Raw genomic sequence first — 13,136 nt, 5'->3', positions numbered from 1 at the left:
ATATGGCCTTTTGTAGCAACGTGGATGGAACTGGAGAGTGTGATGCTAAGTGAAATAAGCCATACAGAGAAAGACAGATACCATATGGTTTCACTCTTAAGTGGATCCTGAGAAAGTTAACAGGAACCCATGGGGGAGGGGAAGGAAAAAAAAAAAAGAGGTTAGAGTGGGAGAGAGCCAAAGCATAAGAGACTGTTGAGAACTGAGAGCAAACTGAGGGTTGATGGGGGGTGGGAGGGAGGAGAGGGTGGGTGATGGGTATTGAGGAGGGCACCTTTTGGGATGAGCACTGGGTGCTGTATGGAAACCAATTTGTCAATAAATTTCATATATTAAAAAAAAAAAAAAAGAAATGTGAAAACACCTAGAACGGTACTTAAATTGGAGTAGGTGACGAAGGATCTCCATTTTTTTTAACTGAAAACACACTTTGTCCTCTCCATAATTTTGACTACAGAACCAAAATTTTACTAACTCTCAACACCATCGATGGAAGCTTAAATACAGGACCAGAGGCATCCTTCAAGCCCATCTCTTCACAAATATGTCTTAGAGACCGAGTTCTGAATATGCAGCCTGCCATTGCTCTGTCTATGCAGAAAACAAGTAAAACAGTTGCTCTCTCCTTCCCACAAGGTGTGAGCTATTTTCTTACATCAGCCCTCTAGGCTGGCTTGACGTGGAAGGCTGTCAAGTTGGCTGATGGAAAGAATTTACCAATGACAGAAGAAAGTCTATGTCACCCAGCACTGAGGGAGGAGTCCCAGGTGAATCACGAAGGATACCCACAGTTGGAGAGGCCAGGCAAGCACTTCCCAGAGGCTAAACAGATTTATGGGAAGTAGAGTCCTATTTCCAGTGTCTTTTTTTAAAGTTTATTTATTTATTTTGAGAGACAGAGGGAGAAGGTGTGCTCCCATTAGTGGGAGAGAGGAATGCAGGGAAAGAGAGAGAGAGAGAGAGAGAGAGAGAGAGAGAGAGAGAGAGTCTTCAGCAGGCTCCACGCTCAGCGCAGAGTCTGACACGGGGCTCAGTCTCACCAATTGTCAGATCATGACCTGTTAAAATCAAGAGTCGAAAGCTTAACCAACGGAGCCACCCAGGCACCCCTTCCAGTGTCTTTGACGGAGATAATTGGCCATTAACATAGCCTATGTATAAGGTCATCTAACTTCATCTCTTTCATGACCTGGAAAGGTAGAAGTCAAGCTTCTGTTTGTCCTGCCTTGGTGCAAACACCATGAATAGTTTTAAAACCGATTTCTGAACAGCACTCTCTTAGCTGAAGGAAGTTTTTCTTGAGAGCCACTTTTAGAATCCTATTTTGCTATTTTTTCAAAAGACAATTAAAAACAACAAAAAGGAATGCTTGTTTTTCTCAGAGGCTTTTTCTTTTTTTTTTTTTTATGTTTTTTATTTATTTTTGAGACAGAGAGAGACAGAGCATGAACGGGGGAGGGGCAGAGAGAGAGGGAGACACAGAATCGGAAACAGGCTCCAGGCTCTGAGCCATCAGCCCAGAGCCCGACGCGGGTCTCGAACTCACGGACTGCGAGATTGTGACCTGGCTGAAGTCGGACGCTTAACCGACTGCGCCACCCAGGCGCCCCTCTCAGAGGCTTTTTCATTGAGGTTTACTTTATTCATCTACTTTTACATATTTGCTTCAATTTGTCTCATTATGTAAAACAACAGTAACCAGCATGCACTTCTGTCATCATGTGAGTGTTCTCTTCTTTTGGGATTCCTCTTAATGGGTATCACCTTTGGATAATCTGAAAAAACAACCACCAACTTGAAGAGGCCACCAGAGGAAATCCCACATTATCTTCCATTTGACTTCTATAATAGTTGTTCTCTATGCTCACAAGTGAGTATATATCTGTATTCCAAAGCCTATTGGCAATGTACACAATCAGTGTTATTACTTTACAGTCATATTATTTTAGCTTAAACAGCATCACCCAGTTTGATCACTGACCTTATTTACCAAGAACTAATACAAAATTACTTTTTCTTGATGTTTTGGGGAATACAAAAGGTGAATTTTTAGAAAGTGATCTCCAAGTTCAAAGTTTATAATCTATGAGTCAAAATAGGATATCTACTAAGGAATTTAAGTGTTTCCAAAAATCAAGTTTTGTCTATTTTGAGTGTATTCAAAAGTATGAAATGTGGGATGCTGATGAATGAGTCAGTTGGAGAGTAATTGGTAGTAATAAGAATTTTAAAAAATATACATTCTCCCTTTTCAAGAAATTCTACCTCTAGAAATTAAAATAACTTCTAGAAATTGAAATTCTACTTCCATTGAAATAAATAGATGTGTACAAAATTTATATAAGTTATTCATTACAATGTTATTTTTAAAAACAAATCATGGAAAACATTAAGCTACACCTGGTAATGAATTATTATACATCTGTTGAACACTATGAACCTATTAAAAATGATAGTGACAATTACATTTAATGATAAGGGGAGATATTTATAACATATTAACTGAAAAAAATCAGGTCACAAAATGTACAGTATATTTTCCAAATTTATACATACATGCATATGTAGGTAAATAAGAAAAATAACTGTAATATATACCCACACTCTTTTATGATTATTTCTGAGTGGTAAGATTAACATTGATTCTGTAAATGTTTCATATTTTTCAAAGTTTTCAATAAAAAGCATGTATTATTTTGTATTTAAAAAACAGGCATACATTTTTAAGTGATTTGAATTTTGAGGGTGATTACAATGAAGGAATTTCAAAAACATTTTGTTCATGTGTGGGTTATTATGTAAAAGCTTCATGCGCTGATCACTCAGGACTACCTCTACGTCTTGTCAGTTTCCAAACACATTCTACAAAAATATATTTTACGTATTTGTTTAAATATGGGGAACATTTTCCCAAAGAAAATAGCAATCCAGATAATCCATAAAGAAACCTCTGGGTGCTTACTCTCTACAAAGCTCTCTGCTACACACTGTGAAGCATACAAAATAAGAAACAGCTAGGCTAACGGGGCATGCAGATTAGCTGACTTGTCCAAGGTCACCCATCTATGTTCAGGCAAAGCCAGAAATTAACAAACAAGACACAGCTGGAGGCCAAGGATCCTTAAGTACCATCAATGACTCCTGCACTAAGCCATGTATGTGCCTCTGCTCTGCTCACCACGTGGGCAGTGACTTCTCTCTTCCCACATGTTATCAATACTGGAGACAGTTGGAGATCTAACGTTAAACCATCACCAGCCCAGATCTCTTTCCCTTGTATTCACTGATCCTGAGGCGGGTCACTGCCTCTACCACGTCTCCACCCTCATTTTCCTTTCAGTTTTTATTCATAGTTAAGGTCGATCATATACAGTATCTGACGACACTCCTAGTTTATAAGGTTTGCTATGGAACACTGCATAACTGCACCCCTTCTTCAACTTTTGTCCTCCCCAGAATTAATCACTTTCATCTCTTTCACCTGATTATGTTGTCATTTGGCTTCCCGACTCTAGTAGCATTCTTCATTGCTCCTTTTCAAATTTTCCGTTTCTGGCATTGTTAACTGACTTCCTATTATAGAAGATGAGACCATGTATCTGTCTTGCCTCTTCTTCCTCCCTTCTCTCTCCACATACACATGGTCTTCTCATTTCCTTCTCCTCCAGTACAGTTATATTGTAGTTTTGGTTAAATTAATATTTACATGTTAATACATTGTTATGACTACAAAAATTCTGTTTCTAGATGAGACATAGTTTACACTATGAGCACTATTCTTTTCCTGCACAGCATTTTGTTTTCCCTAGGGTTACAAGTGTTTTCATTTGCTTCGTTTTCTATGTGTGTAATCACTACTCAACCTCTTTCCTACCATTATCTAAATCTCTCAGGAGTCTTCCTGAAAGCTCCTCTCTTTTCATTTTTAACTATAATATTTTTCATTTGTAAAAGCTCTGTTTTGTAATCTGACTGAACTGAATCTGTATTATAGCATCCTGTTCTTGCTTTTGGCTTCACGATCTCTCATTTCTGTAATATTAATGCTGTTTTGTTTTTATTTTTAGGTTTCCTTTTTCCTGCACAGTCTCCATTATCTCCAAGTTGCTTTAAATCTGTTTGTTTTGGTTTCTAGCTTTCAAATTATATGCTAGTTTCCACTGTCTGGTAACCCCTGGTTGTCTTCTCATATTTTATAATAGTTTTATATAATTATATATGCAGATGTATTATTGTCTTCTCACGTGGGCATACATTGTCTTTTCATAGTTTCTAGTACTGAGTGCATTAATGTGTCTTATAGATTATGAATGTCATTGGAGGGTAATCGGGTTGGGTTATCTACTGATTTCTGATGGCAGCATCTTTAGAACTTCCTCTTGAGTTGATATTGTTTACAAGACCTTTAATCTCTGGATGGTGAAGGCCTGGCTACCAGCATATGGGAAGCAGAGTGGTGGAAAATGGCTAAATTTACTTAATTCTCCAATTTTCGATATAGTACTCATACCCTCAACTTTTTATTTTTGTTTCCAGACCAAAGATCCTCTGCTTTACACAATTCAGAAAATAAACCTCCAGTCCTCAATAAACATAACTGACGTCCATTCAGAAATCTTATATAAGAACAGAATTTGCCCAAGCATGTCTGAGTATAGTCTTGCCACATTTTGGGCAGAAGGATGCTTCAAAATTTCTAAGGGAAAATAATAGATTAATAAAAATGACAAAAATATGAAGCATCAAACATACATATCTATCATAATCATTTGTATTCCAAATATATATTGTGTTAGTAGCAAACTTCAAATTAGATGGAAATGATGATGGGTATTGAAGACCTTGTTTTCTTAGTATTCAATCCTGAGCATTCTATCCTTTTACGAGAAGGTGGCCCAGAGTAACTTGTCTCCCATGAGCAGAATGACTCCATATAAATCACATTCAATCATCTATATTGCAATGTGCTCCTGCCCCAATCACTTAGGGTAAGTTGGAATGCCTTTTCAAACTACCTCTCTGAGATCAAGGTGAATATTAAGGTAAAAATAAATATTTGCTGTCAAAACTAAAGTAAAATTCAATCCCTGGCATTTATATATAGTAGTAGTGCCCCTAAAGCTCTTGGCTCAACAGAATATTTTTTGCCCTAGGGTCCTATTTATAAAGACATGAAAGGGTTGAGGGAAAAAAATATTTCTCTTCAACCATCAACCATAGTGATGAGACTTCTTTCCTGTTTTGAAAGATCTTAACTTTTATTTGGGTTTGAGTATTGCTTTCTTTCCGATGACATCTGACATTTGAATAGGTTGTGTTAATAAAATATTCCATTTGACTAAGTGGGAATGATTAATTTCATCACTCAGGCTTTCTAACATTTTTCCCTGTAAATTAAGTTTGGAACTTTTAAAAATATGAAACAATCAAGTTACTGTTATTTGAAATAGATACTGTGTGTCATGCTGTAGTTTGGTTTATAATTGGAACATATAACCATACTCATTACTGTGAATTATAGGAGTTTCCTGGCTGGCCTTCATTAACCATCTGGTTTTAAACATTGATTTGTGGTTACGTATGTTATTTTTAGGGAAGAGCACCTGAACATCTACTGCAAACATTTGTTTCATCTTGTTCTACATATTTTTAAAGGGCATGATTCTCGCTGTTGTTAAAATCTCATAGATTCTATTGTATCTTCATCTTTGACTTATAATCATGCATTATTTATCCAAAGAAAATGCCAGTCATGTCACCAAGGCTTGGCCCTTTAAGATTCTTTTCCTCAAGAAATTTGATAGAAAGTGTGATAGGAAAGGAGAGTAGATGGAAGACAAACCTAATCCTATAGGTTTCCATTCCAATGTAGTGAAAAGTTTTACACAGTTTCAGGACTTGGATATTGGAGTGCTTTAAATTAGAGGATACCAAAATCATTAATTCAATAATTTAGTAAGCAAATAGTCACTGAGAACCTTTCAGGAAATAGGTGCTGAGAATGCTGGAGATACAACAGTATCAACAAACACAGGAAAGGACAAATAATCTATAGATAAAAGTATGAAGGAGATAAATTAGATTCTGTCCTAGAAAAGAATCAGGGGAGGAAGGCTATTTTCGATTTGGTAAGGAAAAGCCTCCTTGAAAATATGAGAGCACAGACCATGTGAACAACCAAAAGAATAAACTTCCTGGTATAAGAGGCAGTGAATTGCAAGGACCTCAGTCTGTAAAAAGCTTGATGTGGTGTGAGACAGGAAAGGGGCCTTTGTGCTGAGAGCACAGTCAGTGCCAGCAGGTAGCGGTAAGAGATGAGACTGGAAGTGCTGGCAGGAATTGGATCCTATAGGACCATGGTTAGGAGTCTGGATTTAATTTTCATTGTGACTTACATTTAAAAAAATATTATTATGACCCTGATGTAGAAAAACAACTCTAGGGAGGAGAGTGTTAAAAGATAGAAACCATTTAGAAGGCAACTTATAAGAGGCAGAGTGACAGATAATGATAACCTAGAATAGGGTAATGACATGGAGATGGAAAGGGATAGACAGGTGTGTGGTTTTGGAGGTGGGTCAAGATGGCATACTGATGGATGTCACTGGATGTGAACAGCCAGGCAAGGATGGGAAGCAGGGTGGCTGCTAGGATTTAGGATTGAACAAATGAACGGATTAAACAAATGCCGTTTACCAAGATGGCAAATTTTGGTAGAGGAAAAGATGGGTGCACCAGGAATTCATCTTTTGACAAGATAAATTTTGAGGTATATATTAGACACAAAGATGTAAGCAGCAGACAGGAAGTGGCATATGCATTTTGAGGGGTATAGATGGGTCAAGATTAATGAAGTTTGCCCAGGGCAAGAGCACAGACCAAGAGAAGGCCCAGAATAAGTATTGCACTGGTGACCTTCCAGGAAGGAAAAAGAAATCACAATAATTAGAATTAAATTGAACAATGCAGGGGTTAGGGGTGCCAATCCCTGTGTAGTCAAAAATCCACATAAAACTTTTGACTCCCCATAAGCTTAACTACAAATAGCCTACTGATGAATGAAGCTTTATCGATAGCAATCAATTAATACATATTTTATATGTTATCTGCATTATATGCTATATTCTCACAGTGAAGTAAGCTAGAGAACAGAAAATATTTATTTTTTTATTAAAAAAGGTGTTTTTTTTTAACAATTTACTCATTTTTGAGAGACAGAGACAGAGTGTAAGTGGGGGAGGGGCAGAGAGAGAAGGAGACACAGAATCAGAAGCAGGCTCCAGGCTCTGAGCGGTCAGCCCAGAGCCCGACACAGGGGCTTGAATTAACAGACTGCAAGATCATGACCTAAGCTGAAGTTGGATGCTTAACCGACTGAGCCACCCAGGCACCCCCAAAACAGAAAATATTATTAAGAAAATGATAAGGAACAATACATTTACAGTAATGTACTGTACTTAACGAAAAAAATCTGCTTGTAAGTGTATTTTGTGCAGTTCAAACCCATGGTATTTGAAGTTCAACTGTATAGGGAACTGGTTATGTGGAAGTTGGAAGGCTGAAGGAGCAAAAGGAAGATGCTGAGGTGCCTAGAAGCTAATGTCAGTAGGAAGCAGCTACTACTCTCAAACTTGGAGAACTTAAGGAAGAGGCCATTAACCAGAGCTAGGAGGAGGGGCTCTACAGATCTAGTGGCTAGGCCTCTGGAATAAATCTCCATGCAGCTGGTGTTTGAACCCTAGAGGAGGGGCACACACAGCCCATTGGGTTCTCCCAGGGCACAGGAGTAGCAGCACAGTTGGTAAGGAAATGCTATGTGCCCCCTATGAGGATTGCCAAGGGTCTCAACTTGGCTGTTACCAGGCAGCTTGGTGAGAAAGGAACTCTGAATGCTGGAGGAAGGTAGCTAAGTATTATTGTGGGTTATTACTGAAGATTGCTCACAGAAAGTAGAAAGAGAAAATAAACCCCTCCTCATCTCCTTGTTGCCTCCGATATTCCTCTGGTGATTTCCATGGGTAGAACCTGACAGGAAGCCAGTTGGCAAGGAAGTCTTGGAGATTCAGATTGAGCAAGTCCAATTCACCAGGAGAGAAGGTAAGCTTGGAGCTCAGAAATGGCTTCTGAATATTCCTTGATTTTCAATGTGAGGTGACAACTCTGCTTTCACAGCAGGTATGCAGTTCTTGAATGAATATAAAGTGAAGACTTTTAAGGAGGCATTATTACGATGGTCCTACGAGGGCAAAGTAACTTCTCCTAGCCTATTAGCAGACTTAGGTCAGGCATGCTGTCTCACCTGGTTTTTCTCTCATGCTGAAACCAGAACATGAGTTTCCTTCCTGATCCTCCCCTGGAAGAAGCAGACTAACATTTTCTTGGTACTTTCCAGAAATATTTTTTGCATATATGGAATCCCCTTTATTCACCCATTTATTCAACATTTATTAATAACCTACTCTCTTCAGCTGGGTGGCTCAGTCAGTTAAGTGACTCTTGATTTCAGCTGAAGTCATGATCTCAGGTTTGTAAGATTGAGCCCCATGTCTGGCTCCGCGCTGACACTGCACAGCCTGCTTGGGATTCTCTGTCTCCCTCTCTCTCTCTGCCCCTTCCCCACTTGTGCTTTTTTTCTCTCTCTCTCTCCCAAAATAAATAAATAAACTTAAAAAAAAATGATCTCTCTCCCCCTCTCTCTGCCCTTCCCCTGCTTGCTTGTGCCTGTGCACGTGTGTGCTGTCTCTCACAAAACAAAAAAAACAAAAAACAAAAACAGAAAACAAAAAACCCTACTCTCTGTATTGGGCACAGTTCTGAATATTGGAGTCATAGAGATGAACATGACAAAACTCCTGTCCTTTTGGACCTTAAATCCTAATAAGTTGCAGTGTGTGCAAGAGGTTGGTAATAACCCTATAAAACAATTTTTAAAATGAGATGTTTTTAAGTAGTGCTATGTTCTATGAAGAAAATCAAACCGGGTGACTCAATACAAGTGATGGCGTTGGGGCACTGTAGCTATTTATAGACCCTATTTCACAAACATATTAGTAATATCACACAGTTTCTAGCAAAATAGGCTAACTCCTTCAATAAGATATGGTTACTAGTAGGTAGAAGTTCTCTCTATAGAGGAGGAATTTTCACTGAAACCTAAAAGATGAGCAGATGCCAACTATGTGAAAATCTTGACAGTCCAGATAGAAGAGCTAGCAAGTACAAAGGCCCTGAGGCTGAACTGAGTTTGGCTTATCTGAAAGAAAGGCCTGTCTCTCTTATCTGGGGGAAAGGGTGGAGGACAGTGAATGAAGAAGAGGAGCAGAATATCTGCCCTTTCCTGTATCTACCTTATTTCACTTGGCAAAATATCCTGAAAATCAGTCCAGATCAGAACCTCCCACTCCTTAAAGATTGCATGATATCCTATTGTACAGGCATAAATTTATTTTAGCATTTTGTTGTCAGATGTTTAGATTGTCCACATTCTTTTGTTTTTACAAATAGTATTTGTGCTATAATAGATATCATTGTACATAGGGTTTTGTACATTAGGGTGACTGTATCTGTAAGAGTCCTAGAGATGTGTGTGTATTATAAGTTTTGCTCTGTTCATTTCACATTTTGGTAGATATATCCAAACAGACTTCCAAAAATTTTATCAGTTTCCATTTCCACCAACATGGCCTTCACCCCCATCTATCCACTGAAGCATAAAATTTTTGGGTCTTACTAAATCTGTCACGTGAAAATGGTATCTCACCGTAGTCTTACTTTGCCTTATTTTTCTTTATTAGAGAGATTTAGTTTATTTTCATGTGTTTAAAAGCCATTTGCTTTTTGTGTATATGTGAATTCTCAGCTCATGTTTTTACCCCACTCCCATTGGATTACTAAGTTTATTTCTGTAATGACTTCATTACTGGTTGTCCCCTCCAGCCAACCCATAGGGTTAGTGATTATGCCCATGAATGGGAAGGAGCAATGAAGATCCTGATCTTTCCCCAAACCCCACCCCCAGTACACTGTTGCCTTTGCTACCAGTCTAGAAATTATTGTGGTAACTTTGGATTCTTCCCTGTACTCTGGGCTAGGAAGTGTAAACAGAATATTCCCAGTGGAGGGGTGGGGGTGAGAACCAAGATTCTTCTATCTCTTTTCACCAACCACCTTCAGTTCCTAAAATTTTGGCACAGAGCTGAGAAACATCCCTCACCTACAAGGTATTCTGAGAAAATCCAAATGTGATCACAGAGACTTCTTCCCACTTCCATATATTTCTCTTCTCTGACACAAATTGCAGAGGTTCTTGGTGGTAATTTGCCTCATGCTTGTACTTGTGGCTGAATGAACATGTGAAAGTGTTTCTATCATGCATTCTGTGTAGTTATAGCCATGAGGAATAGAATACAAATATGTTAATCAGAAAAACCAAGAAGAGTATAATATAGTACCTGTCTCAAAATCCTTTGGCATCAGTACCCTCTCTCCATAATATTTACTCCCCTATTCAAACACCCATATGCAGTTTTGTATAGACATTGGAATTTTTCTATGGTCACCAAGATTTAGCAATAGTAATCAGAGAGATATTTTTCTCACCAGAAATGGTTAAACAAACCATAATTCTGGAGATCAGATAATCACACGTATGGAATATTTTTCCATGGTGGAGACCGTCCCCGCCCTCCCAATTGATGTCATTGTAAATAAGCAGGTAGTCTCAGGTTTACCTAAATCCATTCCCATTTTCCTCAACTACAGATCACATAAACTCGTGCAGAGAATCTGAATGGGTGAAAATAACCTTTATAAAAAGGTAAAAAGTCATCTCCAGGGATTTCAAAGGCTTCCTTCAGAAAGACTTTAATTTGAGAGCCTCTGGAACAAGATAATCATGCTCCAAAATTTAGAAAAATTACTAAGTGTTAATTATAATATAATTTACTTTTGTAAGTTCTCCATTTTACTTCTTGTCTGTGTCTTACCTTTAATTAATGTTTCTCTTTAAGTTAAGAGAGCAGTAATTTTCTTGACTGTTTCTTCACTAAGAGATTTGCTATTCTTTCCACATCTTGATCTTCAGCTTCTTTTCTACTAAGAGCAATCTAAGAAAAGGTATGCAGAGTCAAATACAGGGATTCTACATTCTGAAATATTGTTAGAATATTGTCAGTCTCAGAACTTCCCTGAGCCAGTGCTGAACAGTATTTTCTATTTCCCTCTACGGCTATCATTAATTCATTCATCTGTTTGATCATTGGTTCATTTATATATCTATTCATCCAATAAAGTTGTTGGGCACACTTTGACTTTCTATTAAGGCATTTCATTTATAGGAGAGACATGGGAATGAATGAGTATAAGTACTTTATTCTATTCCAACATCAAACCAGCCCTGTAAGTTAGTGCTACAGTCTGAATGTATGTGTCTCTCCTCCCCCACCACAAATTCATATATTGAAATCCTATCCCCCCAAGGATGATAGAGTTAGGATGTCAGGCCTTTGGGAAGTAGTTAGTTCGTAAGGGTGAAGCCTCATGAATAGAGTTCATGCCTTTTAAAAGAGGCTCCAGAGATCTTATCTCTTTATTCCATGGGAAGACACAATGAGAAGTCTGTGACATGGAAGGGGGACCTCATCTGACCATATTGGCACTATGATCTTGACTTTCAGCCTCCAGAAATGTGGTAAGTTTTAGTTGTTCAAAGGTCAACTGTATATTGATTTATCTGAGTTTATCTGTTTGCTTATAGGCCTATTTGCTTATAGGCCACCTGGTCTGTGGTATTTTGCTGTCGCTCAGTACTGAATGGACTAAGACAATTAAGTAGGACATATGTTGTTATTGTCATGATAGGTAAAGACATGGAGGGTTACATGAGGATTAAGTAAATTGTCCAGGGCGCTACAAATAGTAAGTGTAGGACCAAAACATTAATCTAATTTTATAATTTTGAATTTACATTGTTCTCATTGCCTTGCTACATAGTGCAAATGTCCTACCTATAGAAACTTCTGGAGTCAGCATTGCTGATATGACCACCTTACTGACCCTTGCCATTTATGTCATGAATCATAAAATATGTTTACAAATTCATTAAATAGGCTAATATTATATTCCCTCTATCTGTTAATAACAGAAAAACAAACTTATACTATACCCCAAGTTTTCTATAGCTATGCTTCAGCAATAGCAACTTTAAAATCCAATTAAGTCCCATGCACAGAGAAATCAGACTCATCCCTCAAAGCAAACTAACACACATCTTCCCAATGATGTTATCTCCAGCACATATTTTCCTTTCTTGCAACAACCCAAATTATCATGGTGTTCCCTGCAGAGCCAAATTTTAATATACAGCAAGCCAAGTTTGATAAGCTTAAGAAAGAGATAAAGCTAGGTGTGTATTGCTAGCATAAAATATAAGCTGACTGACTACTCAGAAATGACTTACCCAAAGGCAGAATTCAAACATGGTAGAGAGGCCGGGTCTGCACTAGAGGAAACACACATAGGTACAGTAATTGTAAACAAATAACATTAGGATTGGGTAGGACTTCACCCTTGACCTTGTGACCTCTGGAGTGGTATATGATCTAATATAGAACTGAACAGAAAGAAGCTTCACATCCTGGATGTCATTGGTCACACTACCCCAGCTAAATCACTGAGACTCAAATTTGGGACTTTTGTTGGGACCATGGTGGGGGGGAGGGGACTCTTTTTATTCCTTTCATCTCTCCCTTCTTCCTTCCTTCCTTCCTTCCTTCCTTCCTTCCTTCCTTCCTTCCTTCCTTCCTTCCTTCCTTGATTTGAGGATGGAAGTATTTGAGTCTCTATAGAGCTTGTAAGGTCCACAGCACTGAAAGGGTCTGAGAGTTAAGCCAATACAGAGAAAATCTGAGTAGAGAAACAGAAGAAAACTGAATCCTAGTATTATGTCGAACCCTGGACCTGGCCATGCCTGAAGTGAGAGTTACATACAACTTAGATAATTAGGCCAATAAATTCCTTTTTGTTGTTCTTTCTCTTGTTTTATTTCTTTTTACACCACTTTGATGTGTGTTTCTGTCACTTGCTATTAAGAGTTCTAATTCAGGAAAAAAACAATCAACTTTTTTCCCCCCAGTGAC

The 13,136-nt window shown here is 38.2% G+C and overlaps 1 long non-coding RNA gene across 3 annotated transcripts in view; it reads right to left on the bottom strand.

Annotated features, from left to right (window-relative positions):
- LOC121012166 (uncharacterized) overlaps window positions 1-12,712 on the bottom strand; it is a 47,674-nt gene extending 34,962 nt beyond the window's left edge. Inside the window, exons 1-3 of one of the 3 annotated variants that reach the window (XR_005781979.1) lie at window positions 12,458-12,712; window positions 10,986-11,105; window positions 1,700-1,775 (exon numbers count right to left, since the gene is read on the bottom strand). This is a non-coding gene — a long non-coding RNA (uncharacterized LOC121012166). The remainder of the gene's footprint in view (window positions 1-1,699; window positions 1,776-10,985; window positions 11,106-12,457) is intronic. The other 2 variants (XR_005781981.1, XR_005781983.1) reach the window with 2 other exon arrangements.
- Between the last annotated feature and the right edge of the window lie 424 nt (window positions 12,713-13,136).

This window comes from Herpailurus yagouaroundi, unplaced genomic scaffold (assembly GCF_014898765.1).
Source record: "Herpailurus yagouaroundi ecotype Mexico unplaced genomic scaffold, PumYag 29, whole genome shotgun sequence".
Lineage (NCBI taxonomy): Eukaryota > Metazoa > Chordata > Mammalia > Carnivora > Felidae > Herpailurus > Herpailurus yagouaroundi.
Note: the sequence above shows the minus strand (reverse complement) of the source record. Positions and strands in the feature narration are given on the sequence as shown.